This window comes from Bos mutus, chromosome 7 (assembly GCF_027580195.1).
Source record: "Bos mutus isolate GX-2022 chromosome 7, NWIPB_WYAK_1.1, whole genome shotgun sequence".
Classification (NCBI taxonomy): domain Eukaryota; kingdom Metazoa; phylum Chordata; class Mammalia; order Artiodactyla; family Bovidae; genus Bos; species Bos mutus.
Window position 1 is genome coordinate 10259140 of NC_091623.1, and position 23449 is coordinate 10282588.

The 23449-nt window shown below is 36.2% G+C and overlaps 1 protein-coding gene across 2 annotated transcripts in view; it reads left to right on the forward strand.

The window, feature by feature from the left end:
* Positions 1-23449, forward strand: part of LOC138988472 (teneurin-2-like) — a 427877-nt gene that overhangs the window by 93759 nt on the left and 310669 nt on the right. For both annotated transcript variants that reach the window (XM_070373049.1, XM_070373050.1), the window contains exon 2: positions 12778-12894. The gene's annotated coding sequence lies outside the window, so the exon portion shown is untranslated. The remainder of the gene's footprint in view (positions 1-12777; positions 12895-23449) is intronic.

The following is a 23449-nucleotide window of genomic DNA, read 5'->3' on the forward strand; positions in this document are numbered from 1 at the left end:
GAAGAATTGATGCTTTTGAACTGTGGTGTTGGAGAAGACTCTTGAGAGTCCCTTGGACTGCAAGGAGATCCAACCAGTCCATTCTAAAGATCAGTCCTGGGGGTGTTCTTTGGAAGGAATGATACTAAAGCTGAAACTCCAGTACTTTGGCCACCTCATGCGAAGAGTTGACTCATTGGAAAAGACCCTGATGCTGGAAGGGATTAGGGGCAGGAGGAGAAGGGGATGACAGAGGATGAGATGGCTGGATGGCATCACCGACTCAATGGACGTGAGTTTGAGTGAACTCCAGGAGTTGGTGATGGACAGGGAGGCCTGGCGTGCTGCGATTCATGGGGTCTCAAAGAGTCGGACACGACTGAGTGACTGAACTGAACTGAACTGAAGATCTTAAGACAGTTTAAATAACTTAATACTTTGTGAGTCTATTTCATATTTTCAAAATGTGAATTCTATATTTTTGATATAAGAATGCATGGTAGTCATTAAATAACTTCATTGAACTGATTTTATATTTTAATTCCAAAGAATTCAATTATGAGAGAACAGGCATCATAGCACAGCACTGGCAAAGAACCTGGGTTTTGGGATCAGATAATTCTAGATCGAGATCCAGCTCTATGATGTGTCCTTGGATAATATGTTTACTCTTTCTGTGCTTTAGGTGTTCTCATTTGTAAAATAAGAATGATGAGTGCTCTAAGAACATAGGTATGATTGAAACAATGAATGAGATAAGAAACAGTACTTAATATGGCATGGTTCTTATATGTTAGCACAACATCTTTTTATTCTAGTCAATGAGGAAATAAAACCTAACACTACTTATGCATATATTTAATTTTTTTGAAATATATTTGCTGGCAGAAATAATTCACTTGTTTTTATAGAAAGATTTCAAATTCTGAAAATGTTAGGCCAGAGCAAAATTTTGCCCGTGTTCCACTGCCACTGATCTAGAAGTTGGGCAATTCTCTTCTATTCACTTGGTGGCTTCTCAGCGGGATTTACAAAGAATACAGATAGCAGGCACAATTTATTAGACTTTCCTCTTTTTTAGTTAAAGCATTTTTAGTCAATTTTGTGCTTAAGGGTTGAGAAAACATTACTCAGTACTTCCTAAGTAAGTTCAGTGCACTCAGGGAATTGGTCAGGATGGCCATAACATTTTTTCCTCACAGAGATCATTGATTATCACATCCCCACAAGTGATGAATGGCAATGAAAGTGAAAGAAAGGAATAAAAATATTAATATCTCAAAAGAATCATGCAATTCCTTTTCTAGAGGCAGGTGACTTTTTACACACCTCCTGTTGGTGAAGCAAATACGAACCGAATTCTTGTGTTAAATGTGTTTACTTCTGCACCAAAAACAGTAATACAGACAGTGTGTTTCAATTAAAAGGAACCCTGGAGCAAAAATGTGTTACAGTCAGGGGTAGAAGCAGAGTGTATCATTATCTAGTAGGTACAGCAGTCAAGATAATGAACAGCTAAGAAGACTGGACAATGGTAGGTGAAGGATGACTTGTCATGGAACTGTCAATAGAATCTGAGCTCCTATTCCATTAGAAGCTGCCATCCAATTGCGGGGATGTGCTGAGCTACTGGAGGGAAAAAAAAGCTAAAATAAAAGTGGCCTGATAGTACTTAGTAATTTTAAGACTGATTTAATATTTTGCCACTATTACCAAAAACCTTAAATCAGTGATTTCAGTGTTTAATTCCTCTGATTCTGAGTTGATGGTCTGTTACCATCCTCTGCTGCCTTGACCTTTAAATAAAAGTCCTCAAGAATTTTTCTTTTTAGGGGTTTTGTTGTTCATCTTCATTAGCGTAAGATTTGAATAAGGTTTGGAATTTTGTCTTTGCTGAGGGGCATTAGGATACTTTCTAAGTTATAATGAGAGATGGATTGAAGATGTACCGGGTTTGCATAAACATGGATTGCTACTGAACTGAATCCAAGTGTCAGCATCCCTAGTCAGTAAAAGCCAGGTAACAGATAAGCCAAAAGAATCAGAAAAAAATAAATAAATAAAAGAATAAGGTTGGGTTTCAAATGAAAAATTCATTAATGCTGTAAATCCAGGAAGACATACTTTAAAAAAAATCTAGTCAGGTGATAGAAGGAATCAGAGAACAGTAAATGTAAGTATTTTGGATTCATTCATTCATTCATTCAACATGTATTGGATATCCATTTCATGCCAGGGTTGTTTTAGGTCCTGGGGGGTAGGCAGGGGTGCGTGTGTGCTCAGTCACGTCTGACTCTTTGCAACCCCATGGACTGTAGCCCACCGGGCTTCTCTGTCCATGGGATTATCCAAGCAGGAATACTGGAGTAGGTTGTCATGTTCTGCTCCAGAGGACTCTCCCGGGGGAAGATGACAACCCACTCCAGTATTCTTGCCTGGATACATGTCCGGCATTGGCAGGTAGGTTCTTTACCACTAGCACTACCTGGGAATGCCAAGCACTCTTAGTAGAGAGGTAAGATATGGATAAACACATGAACACAATCATTTCACATTGCAGTGAATGAGATGAGGAAAATAGAACAGAGTAATATGAGGGAGTGACGGGGGCTCCAGCATAGCTGCTCAATAACAGCCTCACTGGAGATAAAGGATTTTCAACCCAGAGGGAGAGGAAGCTGGTAGAAGGGAGATCTAAATGGATTCAAGTCTAAACAGAGGAAGGATGCAAGAAGAAGCTGCAGTCTTTTCAGCTTTCTCTGTAGTGCTTAAATTCAACCGGCTTCCCTGAAACACTCAGAGCCCCCCTAAGCACAGATGTTGAGATCATTCTGGTAAGTCTAGTAGTTTCTTCCTTCCCAAATCTAGAAATCTCCAGATTGATAGACACATTGTAAATTGCTGGAAAGTCGCTCAGGGCTTTTTCACTCACTTTAGTTCTTGTGTAGGAATCTCTGTCCTTATAATATTAGGCAGTCTGCTTTATGTCCCTAGAGCCATCCGTTGACACTCCAGAGATGAAATCTTGCGTCTTACAGATTCTAAGTATACAGAGTGCCCAGTGCCAGGCACAGAGTAGATACTCTAAATATTTTCTGCATAAAAGAGAGGTGGGATGGCGAGGGAGATGGGAGAGGGGTTCAGGAAGGAGGAGACATATATATACCTGTGGCTGATTCATGTTGATGTATGGCAGAAACCAACACAATATTGTAAAGTGATTATCCTCCAATTAAAAAAAAATGTTTTTTAAGAAATAATGGGAAGGAACACCTCAAAAAGTCAAGCTGTTAAATCATATTCTCATAAATTGTTACCGAATATATACTTGCAAGAGTTGTCAAGGTCTAGGGTCAATTTCAAAAGAGCAAGGGCATTTTAAAATCCCTGGGTCTTACCTTTAGAGACTCTTATTCACCAGTCCATTCTGAAGGAGATCAGCCCTGGGATTTCTTTGGAAGGAATAATGCTAATGGCCACCTCATGCAAAGAGTTGACTCATTGGAAAAGACTCTGATGCTGGGAGGGATTGGGGGCAGGAGGAGAAGGGGATGACAGAGGATGAGATGGCTGGATGGCATCACTGACTCGATGGATGTGAGTCTGGTTGAACTCCAGGAGTTGGTGATGGACAGGGAGGCCTGGCGTGCTGCGATTCATGGGGTGGCAAAGAGTCGGACACGACTGAGCGACTGAAATGAACTGAACTGAACTGATTCAGTGGATCTGAAATGATATCTGTCTATCTGATTTTCTTTCTTTCTTTTTTTTTTTTTTAAGTTCTCTAGTTGAGTCTAATTGGTAAGCAGTTTTGTGAGTGCTGTCAGATTTAGGGAGGGAGACAGGGGAGAAACAAAGATTTACTTTCCAAAGCTTCCTTGACTTGCTTTTGTATTAAGTGGTATATTTACATGGGAGGCAACAGTCAAGATAATCCTTATTGTGTTTAAGAATATAGCAGATAAAGGTAAATTTCATTGTTTCAGTTCAAAATTCTGAAGCCAAAAAGGGCAAGATATAGGTCTTCTGTTTTGAAATATGTGCAAAATCTGCCTGTCTGTCCCAGCCACCCCCGCCCCCACCCTAGTTATTTTAATAGCCAGAAAATTCCACACACTGAAGCATATTTAATAGTGTCGATCTTCACATACTGAAAGCTTTGGATAGTTAGAATTTGAGATTAGAATTCAACTTTTTCCCCCTATTAAGTGCCAGCCGGGCGAGTTGCATTAATGACTGTGGTTATGTTTGAATGTAAATGGGGGACATCTGGCGATTTCAGGAGATCAAACGTTGGGAGTCTGCATGATGACTCTCATCTGTTTGTCACCCAGCAGGTGTAATGGATGGCAGGCATGTGGGCTCTCTGCCCAAGTTAATGTACAGGCCTAATCTATTGAGGGGAGAGGTTTCCCTTTGCAGTTTTAAAGCGTCACAGCTCAGGATAGGTGTGGGCACGGTATGGGGAGAGGGCAGATGGGGTGGCTGTTTTCCACTGCACCACTTCTTTAGTAAAATAGCCGCTTTCTAGCCTACAGGCATTTCCCTTGTCCCGTTTCAACAAACTTCCACAGCCCAATTTGTTATTCAAAAATTTATGGAAAATGTATGTTAAAGTGAAAAGGGTACATTGTGCAGAAAAGGGAAGCAGCTTGTAAGCATATCATTACGTGTGAGCCATGGGGCCCACAGATGGCTCTTCTCCTCAGAAATGAGAGTGGTGCCAAAAGCTAAACTCTAAATACATTTAAATCACATATCTTTACTTAAAAATGGAGTATTTTGGACGGAAAAGCAGATGATATTTAAGTACGCAAGTGGTATTCTTTTGTTCCTCATATAATAGAGCCCTTCACAAAAGTCGTTGCCTTCTAAGTGTGCAGTAAGCCTTTGATTCCCCAAATTCGCCAGAGGATTTAGTGGCAGTGCACGGCTCAGTTCTTAATAGGATTAACCATTGAGGTAGCACCTTGCTAGGAGAACAACTCTTCAAGCCTCCTTACAGTTACTGAAAAATTAAAGGATTTATTTTGATGACTGTGTTCAATGCTAGCAGCAAACCTTTGTTTTACAGATTAGAAATAGTAACAAAAAATTATCATGGCATACGGGCTTCTTATTTTGATTGAAAATAAATTTAGTTCGTAGATTGTGCCAATCTTTAATTAATTAGGGGGAGGGGAGCCAAAGAGATGAAGGCATTTATTTGCTACTTAATATGATGACTTTTGGGAATACATATATTTTAATATAGTAATCCTGCTGATTTCCTGTTTGGGATGTGGTTATATTTATACTTTTTGGAGAATTTATATTTTAAAGGGTACAGTTCATGTTGGTGAGATGAAAATTGTAAATAACCAGTTCATTTTTATTTTTTCTTCTGGAAGAGTGGCGTTGTTTCCACTAGCACCTTATACGATGTTTTAACTCTGAAATTAGTGGCGACTGGATATCCTTCATTTTCATTGATACCGTTAGATCTGAGAGCAGTGTGATTAAAATAGGTATTATTTGTATTAAAACATTTAGAACACAACATTTTAATACTCTAACAGCTTCATCTGTCTGGTGATTGTACTTTTAGACAATCTTAAAGGTACAATTATATCTATATGACATTTAGAATATGGGATCTTTAATTTTCAAAATATTGCAAAGACTTCTCATTTCCACATTTCTCTACCTCCTTTTCCCTCTCTTATTGTGAAATATTGAACACAGAGTAAATCCCTTCCAATTGTAAAAGGCCTGTAGTGAGTTGATATATATGTGTGTGAGAGAGAAAATACCTGTATGTGTGTGTGTGTGTGTGTTGTGTATACCCATGTGTGAGTAGTGTGACTGAATGAGAGAAAAACATGAATTACTTAAAAAAAATATGATTTCATTATTTTCAGCAAAGTATAAATAAAGCATAGCAATGGCTGATAATGTGTTGATAAATAGAAGTCCATTGGAAGCTATTCTTAATGGAAAGATATGAATTGATTGTGATTTTTAGTAAATTGATCATTTCAAACTGAGTGCAGTTGAAACAAATTTAAAGATGCTTCAGGAGTTTTTGTTCACAGACTGGCTAGCTGTATTGATTCTGTTAATTTTTGTGAAGAATTTCCTACTCTGTCTTTTCTGTGAAATATCATTATAGACCATCCCTGGTCAGTATTCATGTATTTGGAAACCAAATCCCTTATAAAGGAAATTCCCTAAGCTTTTTCCTTCAGCTTATTTTGTAGTTTTACAGCGTTTGGCGGAATGCTGTGGCTATTTGTATTCAATAGTTATTTTGTATTCTGGGTCAGGCTCTCACCAAGGATGACTGTGTGTTGATGTTAAGTGTTAGGTGGTTGGCTCACTTGATAACTTGTTCCTTGCTCACTTGAATAACCCACCCTGGGTAGGGAGAATGCAGGGCACTGCATGAGCAGAAAGATGTTCAGCTGTCTCCATGTCAGGAAATTAATATGATGAACAAGTAGGTAACCCATTGAGGGTGATAGTTGAGGGGATCAGATTAACAGATTACATAGTTTGCTCTAGGACAAGAGTTCTATCTGTTGATAACTTTCCAGTGAAACCACCTGAGTGATCTGGGACATCAGTTAAAAAGAGATGGCTACCATTCATGAAGGTCAAACTCTTTTTCTGATTTCAAAAGCATTCTTATATCAAGGGTTAGTTGTCCATCAATCCTTACTTAAAAATAAATGAGGATAATTTTATATATCTATTTTTATGTTTCAGTGCAAATCTAATGCTTCAGAATGTTTCAGTGTATATCAACTCTAAGCAATGTCTTCTGTCAAGTTTTTATTTTTTCTAAAAGATTTCAAAGTTTCTATGAAGGACCCATGTACATTCCTTCATGTAAAGGAAATCGTCATCAGGGGATTCACAGGGACCTATAGGTTTCTGCTTGAACCTTGTCTTTAAACTTGTCTTTAAACACAATATATTGCATCCTAAAGCTATTCAGAAAATAAAAACATTCTTATATATGATCAAGACCTCTTTTGATTGTATTCTGGGCCTCCATAAGAATGCTATTTCATATACTTTAGCAAAAGCAAATGAACCTCAACTATCTATGAATTAATTATAATTAGTGCCTGATTTAATGTTTTTCTTTTGCTGTTCCTTTTATATGTATCCCTCTGAAACAAACATTATTCTAGGCTGCAATACACAATTATTAGTTTAAGTTGAAGTGATTCTGTATAAAATTGGCCTCATATTTATTCATTCAAAAAATGAGCAGGGAGAAAGTGAATATTTTATAAAACTCCAATAATGTATCTATCAAAAAACCCTTAAGCAAACTAAAATCTGACCCTTTCAAAATTGCTTAATGAATTGGTATTTCACGGGGTATCTTTTCAAACTTCTGTCGATTTTTTTTTTCCCTTTTATTGAAGCCTTTGAGCAGAAGCTTTGGATCACAGATTCTGCATTTGAGAGTTGAAAATATGATTTTGTTTTGATTGTGATTTGATTGGTGTATCTCTACACACAAACCAATATGTATGCACCAAACCCAATACAATAGAAAGCACATATTCTGAGTAAAATTTTGCTAGTATTTAACAGGTTATTGTGGAAACCTCTGTGTAGGAGAGAAGATGATTTAAATTAATTGAAATGTTATCCTAAAGCATGAACATTTCAAAGATTCCACATGGGGAGAAAAGGAGACTTTTTTGGTCAGAAGTGGTTTGGAAGGGAATAAATCACATTATAAAAAATAGATATTATTCTAAGTGTACCGTGTTGTTATTATGTGTGATATTGGTCAGAGCCACCAGCGACTGTGCTTTGTTAATTAACCTCTAACATATACTTGATAATTCTGTAATCTATTTGCCACAACCTTAAGGTCCCTAGGGAGGCTTCAGGGATTTCCGGATGTTTTGAAATGTTTTCTTGGGCTCTCTCCTCTTCAGATCCAACTTAGTTAGCTTGGGGATATCAATGAATTTCAAATAGCATTTGTGATGAGGCCTCTCTCTTACTCCACTGTACAAATTTGTCATTAAAAGCAAATAAAATATGATCTTACCCACCCCCAGCACCACAGAGTGGCCTAACAACCCCCTCATGATAAGAGAAGCAAGATGTATTATGACTGTATTAGAGACTTCTTTATACAAAGCAGTGTTATGTTTTAGGTTATTCACATTTAATAGCTTTGCTATTTATGTGACTTTTGATGTGTCCTTCTGATGCATATGACTAAATGGCAGGATTTCAGGGGGTGGCTTGCATCTCACACTTTAATCCACCTTTTCCTCTGTGTCTGACACAGGTCCTTAAACAGCCTTAGTGCCTGACAATAACTGTGCACATGTGAATACAAAGACCAGATTTCCTTGTTAACTACTGTCATCTAGGGAAGGACTGTCCAATAGAAGTATAATGCAAACCCCATATGTTATTTTTAGTGCTCCAATAGGCACAGTAAAAGTAGTTAAAAGAAGCTGGTGAAATTAATTAAGTTAGTATATTTTATTTAACTCAAAATATCCAATGTTGTCTTTTAAATGTGTAACCAATATAAAAATTTATTGAGTTAGTTTATATTTTTATACTAAATCTGTGAAGTCACATGTGTTTTCCATTTACATTACATGTCCTCGCAGACTAACCACATTTTAAGTGTTTAATAGCCAATAAATAGCCATAAGTGGCTGTTGGACAGCATAGATCTAGAACTTGATATAATATCTGATACATAATCTATTATGTATTTGTCAAATGATTGAGTAAATGGTACTAATTGACTGGTTCTAGTATATCCAGATCAATTAATAATTTACTACCTTATAAAATTATTTCATTGCAGGTCTAAATTCCTCTGGATTAGAATATTCATTTTTTGAATAAGGCTACAGTTTCTAAATATTTACGTGAATTGTAGGGTGCAAACGGCTTGAGTATTCTGGATTTCATTCATTTGAACACATCATTTCATTTTCTTCTGCCATGTGGAAGGAAATTCATATGCTCATATTTTTATGTCTATGAAATCTTTATTTTTATTCATTAGAAAGAAGTCAATTAATTTGCATTTACTAATCTTGCATTCTTCACGTTGTAATATCATTCTTTTCATATCTCAAGGGAAAATTGTTCATATTTCTTTTAAGCCTATAAACTTAATTTCCATTAAGGGAACTAGTAGTTTCAATGAAGATAACAACATCCTGCAAGTTTTACTCCTATTGTTTGGCCTTTTATAGGTTTGTCTGTATAATTTAATTTTATAGCATTTGTGTAAAATAGGTAGTCTGGTATTTGTTTAATTTTTCTGATATGCTTAGTGGCAGAAAAGTCTATCTGAAAGATGCAAATTGAGACATTCCTAAATTACTCCCCAAATGTCAACAATATTTAATTAATTTAAGTTGCTCATTTTATAATACTTTTAACAAGAGTATTTAGATTTCTCAAATTTCCTATATACATTAAATGAAAAGTTAAAATATTTTGATTGAATCAACAGTGGACCCAGATTAACTACCATCAGTAACCTAGAAAATGCATTTCTAAAAACTATTTGTTATAATAAATGGATGGCATAGTTCTATTTATGCACATTTTTTTTTTATATCCCATGTGTATTTATTTATAGAGAGAAGTCTGGAAGGGTGCTCACTAACATGTAAGCAGCTATTATCACTGTCTAATATGCTTTAGAATGACTTTAAATGTCTTTGTTTTTATTTTACTGTACCTTCTTTTTTACAATTGTACTATAAAAGAATATTCAAAAGTAAATTTGAATATTATTTCATTGTAGTTGCATAAATTCCCATATATAAAATCTAATAGAAACTTATATTTTAGAAAAAAATATAAAGTTTGGGTTGAGTCAGTTGTATTATAATTTAATTAATAAGATCTTTAATTGAAATCTATAGGTATATTATCTAACATATCAATGCAGATGGAAATCTAATAAATAACATTTGGTAAATATATTGCCATACTTAAAGGCAATATTTATTTCTAAATATTTGCTAAGTGAAATATACTGATCAAAAAGTCATTTCCATTTTTCCATTTGACAAATATATTCATGATGCATATAATAAAATATGAGGTAAATTTGATACTTCAGAAACCAGTATTTTATATAATTCTAATTCACTAATAAAAAAATAATAGCTAGCATTTACTCTGTATGGTTAATAAGAGAATTATCATTTTAATCTTTATAAAAACCCTATTAGTTAGATATTGCTATTATTCCTCTTTTACCCAGAAGGAGTCTAAGGGACATAGGCCTTCTAAATTTGTCTTGGAATCCATGGCTGTTGTGTTTTTGTCATATGCTAAACACAAACAGTTTAACTGTAGAGCGTAGTGATTTACTAATCATTGTGCTGTATCAAATGTAGTATGTACACTGACCATGCTTGTTTTTATTTTACATTCAGGCAATGGGCTTTCAAATTTATAATTAACATGACCTGAAATAACAAAACTAGTAACATATCTCTTGCCTAAAATTAACAAATGTCTCATAGTAATTTTTGAAAGAAATTGGTAATCTAGCTGAAAAAAATATTTGATTCAAGTACAGGGTTATCTGCAGGTTCAAAGATGGAAGTCAGTGACATGCCCAAGGCTGTACAGTTAGTCGATGGGAAGATGGACAAGCTCCATATGTTTCTACTGTTGAGGCCTACTTTTATGGTTTGGTACTATTTCTAAATATAAAATTAATTTTTAGAGTCCACGCATTAGTGAATCTTCAAAATATTCTTGCGATTTTATTTAGTAATAAAATTGTTAAATTGTGGCTCTTATTAGCATTAAAAACTAATATTCAAGAGAGATTAAAGGATCAGAACTGCACAAGTGAGTAAACAGATTTGATTATAAGGACACCTAATTATTACAAGGTAGGATATAATTAAGTGCTAAAGTTGTGCAATATAAAGACAATAAAGGCTGCAGAGTTTCTAAAGAGGAAATCAAAGAACCATATTTCTTTGCTGGGCTCTGATTGCCAGGTTGAAAACCGGAAAAAAAATAAAACCGAACAAAATTGAAGCAAGTTGACACAAGGTCTTATCATTCTGTCTGGTCCTGTCAATTTGTCTTTTAAAGACACATAGTCTTGATCAGACAATTCTACTTCTGTCATTTCCTTATAATCAGATGATCAATGTACAAGATAAAACAGCAGAGCAAGACAAGCAGAAACTGTGATGAATGTGTGTTGTATGCCTACTGTGTTCCAGAAACATTTTGTTTCCCTATTTCTCAATTTTGAGTCATAGGAGTTTTGATCCTGCTCCCACTTTACAGATAAGTAGATTGAAGCTCAGAGGGTCTAAGGAACCTTGTATGAGCTTGTGCTTGTTAGCGATAGACAGTTCAAACATGTCAGTCGTGGTTTAAATTTTTTACCCTCCCCTTCTCTGTGGCAAGCCCTCTTCCTATCTGGAAGATCAGGAAGCTAACACCTGTTCTTTATTCCATACAACCAGGAGCCTTTGTGGAGGGTCAGAAGGCTTTTCAGAGTGGTTAGGAAAGATAGAGCCATCAGTGTGAAAACACCACTTGCCCTTGGGAGGAGAGTGATCAGGAGTGTAGTACCCAACTGTGGCTACATCCGAGCACTGGAGATGCGGTCAGCCAGACCAGCCGCTCTCCTGCTCTCCAGGCTGCCTGGGAAATGCTGATGGGTGGTGGTGGTGGTGGTGGCAGGGTGCTCCTTTTGACATGGAGTGATGTGGAATGAGAATGACTAAAACAGAGCTGGGAAGTCAAAACCATTGGTTTTCAACTATTGCTTCTCTCTGTTTGTGGATCTCTTTTCATGTTTGGGTTATTTGTGAAATCCCTTTGCAAACTTAAGAAATCTCCCTGCATCTCCGCCAGTGCCCCAATTCCACTGCCAGGAGAGAAGGGAACCTAAATGTAGAGCGAATGTCTTCTGCGAATTTAGTCGATTTGTGGACTTTTTCTTTTTTAAAGGGGCAGAGGTATGTGCGTGAATTTTTAAAAAGATTTCCTAATTGTTGGGAAATGAGCACAAAATCTTCCTTGATGATTTTGAACCTGTGGCCTCAGCGTGGTGATAACAACTATGACGGCGATCACAGATGACAAGTGTGGTAGTGACACCGTGTGAAAGGCACTGAACTAAGTGCTCTAGTGGATTTTTATCTTAATCTTCACAACATTTCTGTGAAATAAGTGCTGCTGTACCTTAGTTTTTATTTAAGGAAAGCTTAGCTTATTTGTCCAAAGCAAGTTGTGTTGGAGTCAGGGGACGTCCCGTCTCCTGTTTGCCTGTGGTGCCAACTAGCAAGTATTTGATTGCAAAAGCTGGCAAAATAATGCTTAAATTGTATGGATGAACAAATGGTACATTTTAAGATGAAACAAATCATTTGTAAATGTGAAGAGCAGCCTTAAAAGCTGTATATTCCTAGAAAAATGCTTTTAAACTGTTCTCCCATTCTAATATTGTGCATTTCAGTGTATATATAATACGCAGCATCACATTTGAAGGATAACAAATCGGTACACTATTGTATCTTAATGAGAATGGTGTGCCATAGTCAAAATACGTGAACTAACTAGTATGTTTTATACCATATTTTACATTCTTCTGTTGAAAGATATTTGAAAGGGTAAGGTGTGCAATTAAACAAATTTAGCTCCTGATTCCAACTTGCCTATATTTTGAAGATATATGGTGTTTATTTGCATTTTTATTCTTTTTTTGTTTTATATGCTCATTTAAATCTTATCTCTTTTCTTCTTCTTTTTTTTTTTTAGCAGTTACATCCAGCTGTTTATTGCCTAAGCATTCTGGGGCTTGCTTCATCACTTGGCTTTGCTGTGGAGCACTCCTGTAGAGCTTACTGAATTGCATATTGAAGATCCACCCATTTGGTGAGTGGAATCATAGCTACAATTTTATGTTTTGCTCTGCTCAAGTTGTGTTTGCATTGTTGACCAAAGTGCTTTCATATAGAGAGCAAAATAGGGCTTTTCCAGCTCTGTGTAAGAAAGCTGGCTTTTCTTTTTTTTTTTTTTTTTTTTTTTCTTTTTCCCTTATGGACAAAAGTAATTTGTACTGTCATTTTCTCTCTCTGAAATCAGCAATTCTCTCTCCTTCCCAACCCAAGAGAATGACCTTACCATTCTTCAGTCATGCATCTGTTTCTTATCTACCTGAATGGACCTCTCCCCAGCTCTCAAGTTCTCATTCCCTGACCTCTAAGAATAATTTGGCCATCACACTTTTGGTATTCGCTATGTACACTTGGAAATAAAAGGTGGTGGTTGTGATTAGCTGGCTCACATAGTATCACATTCTCATGTATAAAGACCTTTTGGATGGAAAAACTTGGCCCCCTTTATCAGAACTGTTTAATATTGTTAATCTGTGCAGGCAGAAAGAGAAAAGGGAGATGGAAAATCTTTCTTCCTCTTTTATTGTCCCTGAACTGGCATTCTCAATATATTTCTACAGCATCCAGCATCATATATCAAATGCCTTCGTCAGGCTTTCTTGAGTTTCCTATATCCATTTTTCTATACCGTTTTGCTCTTTTCAGTCTTGCTTTTATATTTTTACAAGTTAAATCCTTGTACCACAATGGCTTACCTTTGGGTGGGACAATTAAAGGGTTCTCTGGGAACAGTCAATGCATTGTGCAGTTCTGATTTGAAGATGCGCATCTGACTTAGCTAAAGCATCAGTTTGCAGATTAATTCCAGTGATTTGAATATGTATAGAAATTTTGTGTTTAAGAACAAGGTGTGAGAGGAGGTCCAGTAGAGACTCATAAATGATTCGATGGATAAATGTAAGAGGTATCTGGATTAAATCTTTTTTGTTTTTCTTTATTGCTTGTAGAAATTTTTCAGTGAAAGTGAGGCAGTGAGTAAAGAACAGGTCTTATGTGGCTAAGGGAGTGGGTATGGGAATAAGGGAGGGTAATGATGGGTATGTCCTCTTGAAGGAGTCATTTGAAATACAGCCATCAGACAGCCTTAGTTCAAACAGTCAATTTAGAACATACTTATGGAGCAGACAATATAAAACACCTAAATGGAAATCTCATGAGGCTGTAGTAACAATTAAAGTAGATGATACAATAAGGTACTTACCCTGGTAGATGAACAACACAGTCAGGGGTAAATGAGTGTCATCAGCAGTTCTAACTCCATTTTGCTGGCAAAGAAACTAAAGTCCAAGCAGCTGGCTTGAAATAGACCTTTATGCTATTGCAGGTTTTCCATGTTTTCTCACCATCCTATGTTTTCTTGGGTGTGTAGTCTGATGGGGAGAATCTTCTGTTAGAGTATTAAGGGTTTCTTTTTGGATTTTATTGTGCTTTGATTCTGAGAAAGGCATCCAATTTAATAAATTTCAACACATCTTAAGCTTCTCTGAAGCATCCTTGTTCCTAGTGTCTTTGAACGTCAGATCCAAACTGGGTTGTACAAGGAAACTTGATTTTGTTAGAACATATCTCTGACTTCATGGTTGCTTCCCCACAGATCAGATACCATCCTATCCCAGAATCATCTCCTGATTCCATTTTCTGTCTTGGAAGCTTGGGTCCATTTTTGTTTCTGTTCTTAAGGAACAACCACCAAGTGGTAGAAACCCATTATAAATGTAGAGTTGTCAGTTTTGGAAGAAATAGGAGGCCTTATGGTGACACAGACCTAAGACTTTGGTATATCCTATGCTAGCCCATCCATCCTCTCCTAGAGCAAGTGACAGAAGAGAGCACTGCAGAGTTAGAGGAGGTAAGTTTGGTGGGACAGGACCTAGGAGGATGAAGCCTATGTTTAGGATTCTTAGAGAATTTTCCTAACCTTGTTGAAGCCAACAGTTGTCCCCTGTTTCTCTCTTGCTCACCCTCCCAACCTTATCATCTAATCTTTTGATTAAGATTTCTGGAGAAAATGGATCTTTGGTACGTTGTGTTCAGGGAAACAGGCAGAGGATAATGAGAAGTAGCCTGTAAATGGGGGAAGGAGAATTGCCTGCATGCCCTTAGGAACTCCCTTGATAATGAAAGCAAGTCTCCAGATTTCAGTGGTCTGCCTAGTGTGCTGGCCTGCAAAACCATTACATTTTTCTCAATGTTCTCATTTGATTTTGCCATTATTTAGTTAAGGTAGTACTTTGATAATTGACTACTGCAACCAAAAATGTCTTGAATTTTGACTGAATAGTAAGCCCCTCAGTGAGGCCAGACTTCGTTTTCAGAAAATTACTATTAATATTAACTTTGAGAAAAAGTTATTCACGGTAACTCTCTAGCATCATATTTTATATTCTATTAAACCTGTTCTCAATTACTAATACCCACCTACTTGGAAAAGGACTCTACAAGGCTCTGCCCTCTGCTGTTCATTCAGTGTCATTTGTAGCCCTAATAGAATGGATCAGAGTAGCTTTCCCAGGCAACAGGAGGCTTTATAAATACAAACTGGTGTTTCCCCAGGTGTTCACTTTCCTCCTAGACCACCAATGTTTTTTTCCTTTGGCTTATACCTGAAGTTTTAAATGCTACTCTTTTTGTTCCTAAGAAGCAGTATAAAATATACAGCTTTACTGGCCAGGGATCTACCTTAAAGGTTTCTGTGCGGCTCCTTTTGCTTCACCGGTAGTGTATAACATGGTTTTTACTCCATGGTGGATTCATAAAATACATGGGATTTAAATGGAGGTTCTCATAGTTCTAGGATAGTCATATCTCCTTTCAACCAGACTAGGATGAAATGCAAGACGTGATTTTGTTATCACTAAAAATATGCCTTTTGGCTAATTTTTTTGCTTAAAAAAAAAAAAAAGAAAGAAAGAAAATGAAAGAGGAAGCAACTTTAAAATTATAGAAAAAAAAACTGTTATACTTTGAAAGATTGTCTTAGATAAGGGCTAAACAGAACCAGTGTTTCTAGATTTCTGATGTGATTGGAATGAAGAGCTACTTTAGGTAGAAATGTAGGGAAAATCAACAGACCTACATGAAGGCTGTGTTTTCAGCTACGTATCCTGCAGTGGGTGATGTGTGGATTTAATTCTCCATCAGTAGAAGGGAAGTGACATTTTTCACTTTCTTTCCCATTTAAATAGTTCATCATAATCAGTATGTACTGAATATATAAGTGACCAAATCTCTTTAAAAAATAAGATTAGCACATTTTTCTCTCTAATTTCAGATATACTTCTATGCAAGAACTGAAATTATTAGCACCATTTTGAAAATATTACACTGAGCTCTTTTTTTCCCTTTTCCTTTTCCTTTCTTGCCAGCAGAAAAACACCCTTTAATACTCAACATCTAACCTTTAAGATGAGTGCATTTTGAGACTTTTTTCCCCCTACATTACATGCTTGAGTTGCTTCTTAACATTGTGAGATTTACAACAGGTTTTCTTTAAATATTTCACATTCTCTCACATATAATCATGCAATGTTACATATTTCACAAAATATTTTCTTGAAAATTTAAGAATAACACAGAACTTATATAACCAGAACTAATATATAATGTTTATGGTGTTTTAATATAGTAATTATGAATAGATAAAAAGTAGAAAGGAAGTTATTAAATGCATAACATGTACCACATTTAAAAATGCTTTCTCTTTAACATAAATTCTTTCATTGAACATGAAAATAAAATCTTAACCCTAAAATCTGAGGTCCCAAGAGGTTAAATATTTTGCTCAAGGGAACCAAGTTTTGGGGTCTAATCCATTTCTCCAGACACCAATCCACTAACTGAACATTTTTTGACCAGAATATGGGATTATTCTAGAGAAAACCATGTTTTACTGTAAAGAATATGATCTGATAAGCTATGATCTAGTTAATTAATTGTATAACTTTCTAAATTATGGATTATTTTGTTTAAATTCCTGCTCTTGTCACTTAATTTTTAATGCTGAAATGGGACTAGTGTACTTAGCATTTTTGCCAACTCTCACTGGATGCAGATTTACGTTTTCAGTCCATGAATATATCAATATGTATCAAAGAGGTGTTTGTAACATGAACCAATAAAATTTTTAAATGCTATTTAAACTTTTAAGTAACTCGTTTGGTACATTGAGATGAAATACCTTTGAATGACTTGGCTTTCTATTACAAAACAGTTTTAAAAAAAAGAAAAGTATTTTATAGATGTTTATTATATCATTGGAACTATGCAAAACAAGATAAACAAATAGAACAGGATTGGGGTAAAACCAAGCATTTTAATAGGTGTTGAAGAAATAAAGGAAAATAAATGAATCCAATTTAACTGAAAAACTAAAACATAACTATATGTTGTTAAAAGTTTAGTCTAATATAAATTAAATACCATCATATACAATATAAGTTGTAAATAAGGAAAAAAATTATAGTTAAGCTCTTTAAATGGTTGTGTGTGTGTGTGTGTGTATGTGTGTGTGTGTGTTGTTCATGTGTATCATACCCAGGTCCATAGAAAATAGGTAATGAAAGTAGGCATCTTAATAAAGAATGTACGAATATAAGGTCATAGTCATACAAAGAATTAAGTATCAAGAGCAGAGGGAATATAAATAAATACATTTGATTGTCCTTATTGGTGGTAGTCATGTTCTATAACGTTGCCTATAACACTGAATTAGTAAATGCTAAACCGCTGCTCCTCGGGGGAATCAAGCATTAAGTCAGTGCAGCCCTGTGGTTGCAACATTTTTATCAACCAATCAACAGATCAATATGTAACCTTGTTTTATGTGTGTTTCTGTTTAAAGACTTCTTATTTACTATATATCGTTGATTGTTAACAGTGAACTCACAGACGACAGCACCATAACTCTCCCCTGAACAAAGCTCATCTAGCGCATGTATTTTCTCTATAAGGCACTTCACAGCCTTTTTGCACTTAAAAATCACTAGACAACACTATACTGCAATGCTTAGGAGTCATTTAAAATAGCAGAATCACCAAGAAAATGCACAAAAATGTAAGCACGTGGCACTAAGGAGACAATGGAAAAGACCTTTTGAGCACTGATACCACAAGGCAGTCGCCTTGTTCCGTTTTAGTTGGGAACGTGGATATCAGGTGATATCCTGTGCCAGGAGTCTTGATTTTTGAGTGGCAAATGTCTTTAGTTTCTCTATAAAGAGAAGCCAAAAGGGGATAACCCTATGTTCAATAATTAATGTTTCAGTATTTTGTTTTATTTGGAAATGATCTAGATATTTGATGAATAGTCATCATTTGCCTTCTCTCAGAACAGACAGTTCTTGACTTATGGTGGTTTAAGATTTTTAAACTTTATGACAGTACAAAAGAGATTCACTTTCAGAAGAAACCATATGTCGAATTTGAATTTTGATCTTTTGTTCAGGCTAGCATATGTGGTACTATACTTTTCTATGTTGCTGAGCAGTAGCAGTGAACCATAGCCCCCAGTCCCCAGTCAGCCATGCAGTCCTGAGGGTCAACAGCCACTACACTTACAACCATTTTGTACCCACACAACTGTTTGTTTTTCACTTTCAGTATGCTATTCAATAAATTACATGAGATATTCAATTCTTTATTATAAAATAAGCTTTGTGTTAGATGATTTCACCCAATTATAGGCAAGTGTTCCGGACGCATTTAAGATAGTCTAAGCTCAACTATGTTGTTTGGAAGGTTAGGGGTATTAAATGCATTTTCAATTTATATTTTCAACTTTCAGTGAGTTTATTGGAATATTGCTCCACCTTAAGACAGGAAGATCTGTATAGCATTAAGTTTTCAAGTGACCAAAAATATTTTGGAAACTTATAAGTTGACATGCCATAAGGCATAATTATTGTTGAAAGTTCATTTATAAACTTTTATCTTACTTACATCCACTTAATTTGCTTATTCTTAGCAATTATGTTCAGATTACTCATGAAAATTTCACGAGGTATTTAACAGTGACCATCATCTTATCTTTCTGCTAATAAATTCTATAACAGAGATAACATGAGCTTATTTGAATGTTAGTAAATCAAGGTAAATAAAAGTAGTATGTTTAACGTTGATAACACTAAAAACATGCCTGTTTCAATCAAACCAACAAACTTAAATTAGCTTTCATTTACTGATGATTATCCTAGATCATGTAAACCTGAAAAACATTTTAGAGTCTATTATATTTCTCAGAGTATACTTGATTTTATAAACAATTTTATGTCTTTGAGACATTAAATAGAAATATTTACAAATTAAATTTGGCAATATCATCTGAAAGTATAAAAATATCACAGATCTATAACATACACGCGCTAAGTCTCTTCAGTCATTTCTGACTGTTTGTGACCCTGTGGACTGTAGCCCGCCAGGCTCTTCTCTCCATGGGGTTCTCTAGGCAAGAATACTTGAGTGGGTTGCTGTGACCTCCTCCAGGGCATCTTTCTGACCCAGGGATCGAATTGCCATCTTTCTGTCTCCTGCACTGGCAGGGGGGTTCTTTATCACTAGCACACCTGGGAAGCCCGTAACATGCATACGCGGATGTATATCAACTTACAAACTCACAGATCTTACAGCTTTTGTTTTAAAATTTTAGCCATGAGACAATTAAAATAATGCAAAACTTACTAGCTTACAAAAGAACTGCTACTGCTACTGCTAAGTCGCTTCAGTTGTGTCCAACTCTGTGCGACCCCATAGACGGCAGCCCGCCAGGCTCCCCCGTCCCTGGGATTCTCCAGGCAAGAACACTGGAGCGGGTTGCCATTTCCTTCTCCAATGCATGAAAGTGAAAAGTCAAAGTGAAGTCGCTTAGTCGTGTCCGACTCTTAGTGACCCATGGACTACAGCCTACCAGGCCCCTCCGTCCATGGGATTTTCCAGGCAAGAGTATTGGAGCGGGTTGCCACTGCCTTCTCCGTATAAAAGAACAGTTGAATCCAAATTATGTTTGTGGCATGTAGAGTAAGTTATCTACACCTAAGGTGGCTATGGCTTTTACTAATATTTATGGGAAACACTTTTTAAGAATTTCCTCATTGGAAAACTCTCTGATGCTGGGAAAGAATGAGAGCAGAAAGAGAAGAGGGCATCAAAGGATGAGATGGCTATATGGCATAACTGATGCAATGGACATGAACTTGGACAAACTTCGGAAGATGGTGAGGGAGAGGGAGGTCTAGAGAGGGAGAGGGAGGGAAGACATGACTGGGTGACTAAACAACAACAATTTCCAAATAGCTTCTTCCTTTTCTTTTTTTTCTAATAAGAATTATCTTCCTGAAGTTTGCATTTCAAGAGATGGTTCTGGTTTCCTAGAGAAGACCAGGCAGAACATTTATATCTCAGAGGCACAGAGAAAGGTTTTAAGTTTCTCAGAAAAGGGATTTTGTTTCCTAAATCCAGATTTTAAACAATATCTATAAACCTTCCAACTGAATGGGGGAGGTTTGGGGATTGGTAAAAAGGATCAGTGGGCTTTGAATCTTTTCTATAGTCACATTTCTGTTCTAATAAGAGTAGATTTATAAGACAAATACAACTTTTTAATTTCTCATAGAGTTGGGTTGTAACCTGGATGGTATCCAGAAACTGACCTAGCCATCCAACTACATTATCCTCAGTTTGGTTCTTTATATCAGGAAGAAGATCCTCAGCTAAGATGAATATCAAAAGTTTCCTATGTTCTAGATTTAGAACTAGGTATCTTTGGAATGTTTGAGCAAATCCTTCCACAAAGGCTTTAGAATGCTTTTCTTTCCTTGTGGATACATTGTTTCATTTTAGCTTTGGGAAGAAGGTCTGAAAGGACCCAATCTGACTTCAGCCAGCCCCAGTCTGGTTTTTAAGTCAGACTCAGTCCAGCTCCCTCAGTTCTGAACCCTGTGTGGAAAAGGAATTGCTCAGATAAAGCCTGAAAGCTCATAATGCAAAAGCAGCCATAAGAAGTCAATAAAAAAGAGGAGAAAGAGGAAGAGGAGGGTGGTATTTGAACCCTTCTCCTGTCACGTGTCAACTATTTAACCTTGAGAAGGCTAATATCTAAGGTTTAATATCTAAGTCTCACTTTCTTCATTTGTAAAATGAGATGATATCAACTCCTGGATAAGCTTGTGGTAAATGTTTTGAAGTGGCTGTAGTGAAAGTCTAGCACTGTAGTTGGTATGTAATAGGCTCTCAATAAGCAGCCTGGTTATTATTCTGCAGTGTGCTTATCAAAACCCCAGCCATTATTCATGGCTCATTCTGTACCATCCACTCTCTGGTGCTTTCCTTACGCATCTGCCCACGACGATAACTACAATGATAACTCTTTCCTCTGAATTCCATATCACTTCTTTCATTCTTTTGAAGCACTACCATATACTTTGGATGTAACTGAACCTTTAGAAAGCCAAAAAAAAAAAGACAAACTTTTTACCCCATTTAACATACTATGCTCTCAAGATACACACACAAAACATTTAGTGAATTCATTTTTTCAATTAAAAGGACTTCTCTGGTGATCCAGTAGATAAGACCTCACCTTCTAGTGCAAAGGGTACAGGTTCGATTCTTGGTTGGGGAAGCTAAGATCCGGGTGACTTGTGGCCAAAAAACCAAAACAGAGCAGAAGCAATATTTTAACAAATACAATAAAGACTTTAAAAAGGGCCTACATTAAAAAAAGAAAAACACGCACAACAACCTAAAGGAAAATAATTATATGAAATGAGAAAAGTCATGTCAGCAGAAACTAAGAAGGTGAATTCCAATCTAAGTAATGGTAGAAAAATATAGTTTAACTGTCACCTCTGCAGTCCATGGGGTCTCAAAGAGTTGGACATGACTGAGCAACTGCACTGAAAGTTTCAGTTTCTTCGGCAGAGTGACATCAAAGTGGCTTGCCCAGGGTTGCCAAGTAAATGATGAGGGCAAACACAAGGTCTATCTGACTTAGAGCTGAAGTTTGATCAGTAACTGCCCTTCAACTTGACAAGCCTTTGAGCTTGAGCATGCTACTAAACTCTTTAGGGCTGCAGGTTTCCATGTGTAAAAGTGTTTCCCTCATGGGCTATTCAGAAGAGTCAGTTAGTTATTCTGTGTAAAAGTGTTTAAAACAGAGCTGGGCTGGTAGGAACAACTTTAATTTTTGTAGTTTTTTATTTTAATTATTGTTATAATTGCTATCATTAATAGTAGCAACAGCATAATTATTTTGTTGTTATTATTATAACACTATTATTAATATCAAAAAAGCAAAATGAGTATCACTGGTGGTACAGGACATGCAAATGATCACTAAGACAGTGAAACAGAGAAACAGAACAGTGAGGAAGTTATTCCCATTTCAAATTGCTCTGATATATCCATTACTTCAGGAAGAGCATTTCAGTTTATAGCTACTATGATTTTAACAATTCCCTTCTTTTCCGTATTTTAGGAAAAAAGACAACAGGCTCATATTCAGAGTTTTCATAGCTAACTATATCTACTTTGAAATTAGGAGTGTTTTAAAAATTAAATTTATTTTTACAGCTACCTTCTATTCATTGGAAATAATTCTGCTTTTTTGTTTAAGTCTATTATTATTACCTTTTAAAATGTGTACTTAAAAAACAAAAAATCATAAGTACTTATTCAAGATAAGTAAAAATGGTAAGAAATAATGCTTATGCTCTCATACAGAGAGTCGTCATTGGGAAGGTAGTGATGGAAATAGGGTTGGGAAATACTGCAGTGTAAGAAGCTGGCAAGGGATTTCCTTGGTGGTCCAGTGGTGAAGACTCCATGTTCCCAGTGCAGGGGGCCCGAGTTTGACCCTTGATCAGGGACCTAGATCCCGCATGCCACAACTAAAGGTCCCATGCTGCAACTGAGACCCAGCACAGCCAAAAAAATACATTTTAAAAATTAAAAAAGAAGCTGGCAAAAAACAAAACCACCAAAAAAGTGAAGTGAGCAAACTCCACAGTGGTACCACTGTGACCAGAACAGAAGGTTTATGGAGAGAATTAATGGAATATAAGGTTGAGGAAGCTTTCCTTTTCCTCATTTCACCATGAAGTGATAAACTGTGGGTCAGGGAGGCAGCACTGGTCTATAGACAATTATTGGTGAACTTCCATTCTAAACCACAGCATTCAGGCCAGGGCTATTAGTAGCCACTTCTTTTGTAGTTTACATTCAGGAAGCCATTTTGGAATAAGCAGTATGATTCAGGCTTTTCACCTTAGGAAACTAACTTCTGGCTTCCTTATTACTGAATCTTAAAAGCTTAACCAATTGCTTGGGACATTATTGGTATTCACTAAATAAGTTTCTGAATGAATGAGTGAATTCTGTCCACTGAGTGTCCTTTACGGAGTTCATTTTACATTTGTGTGAGTACATCTAAAAACTTTGATGGGATTGGCATAGAGATAATAAGTGAATTAATTGAAATGTAGTAGATATGTGAGGAGAAGGCAATGGCACCCCACTCCAGTACTCTTGCTTGGAAAATG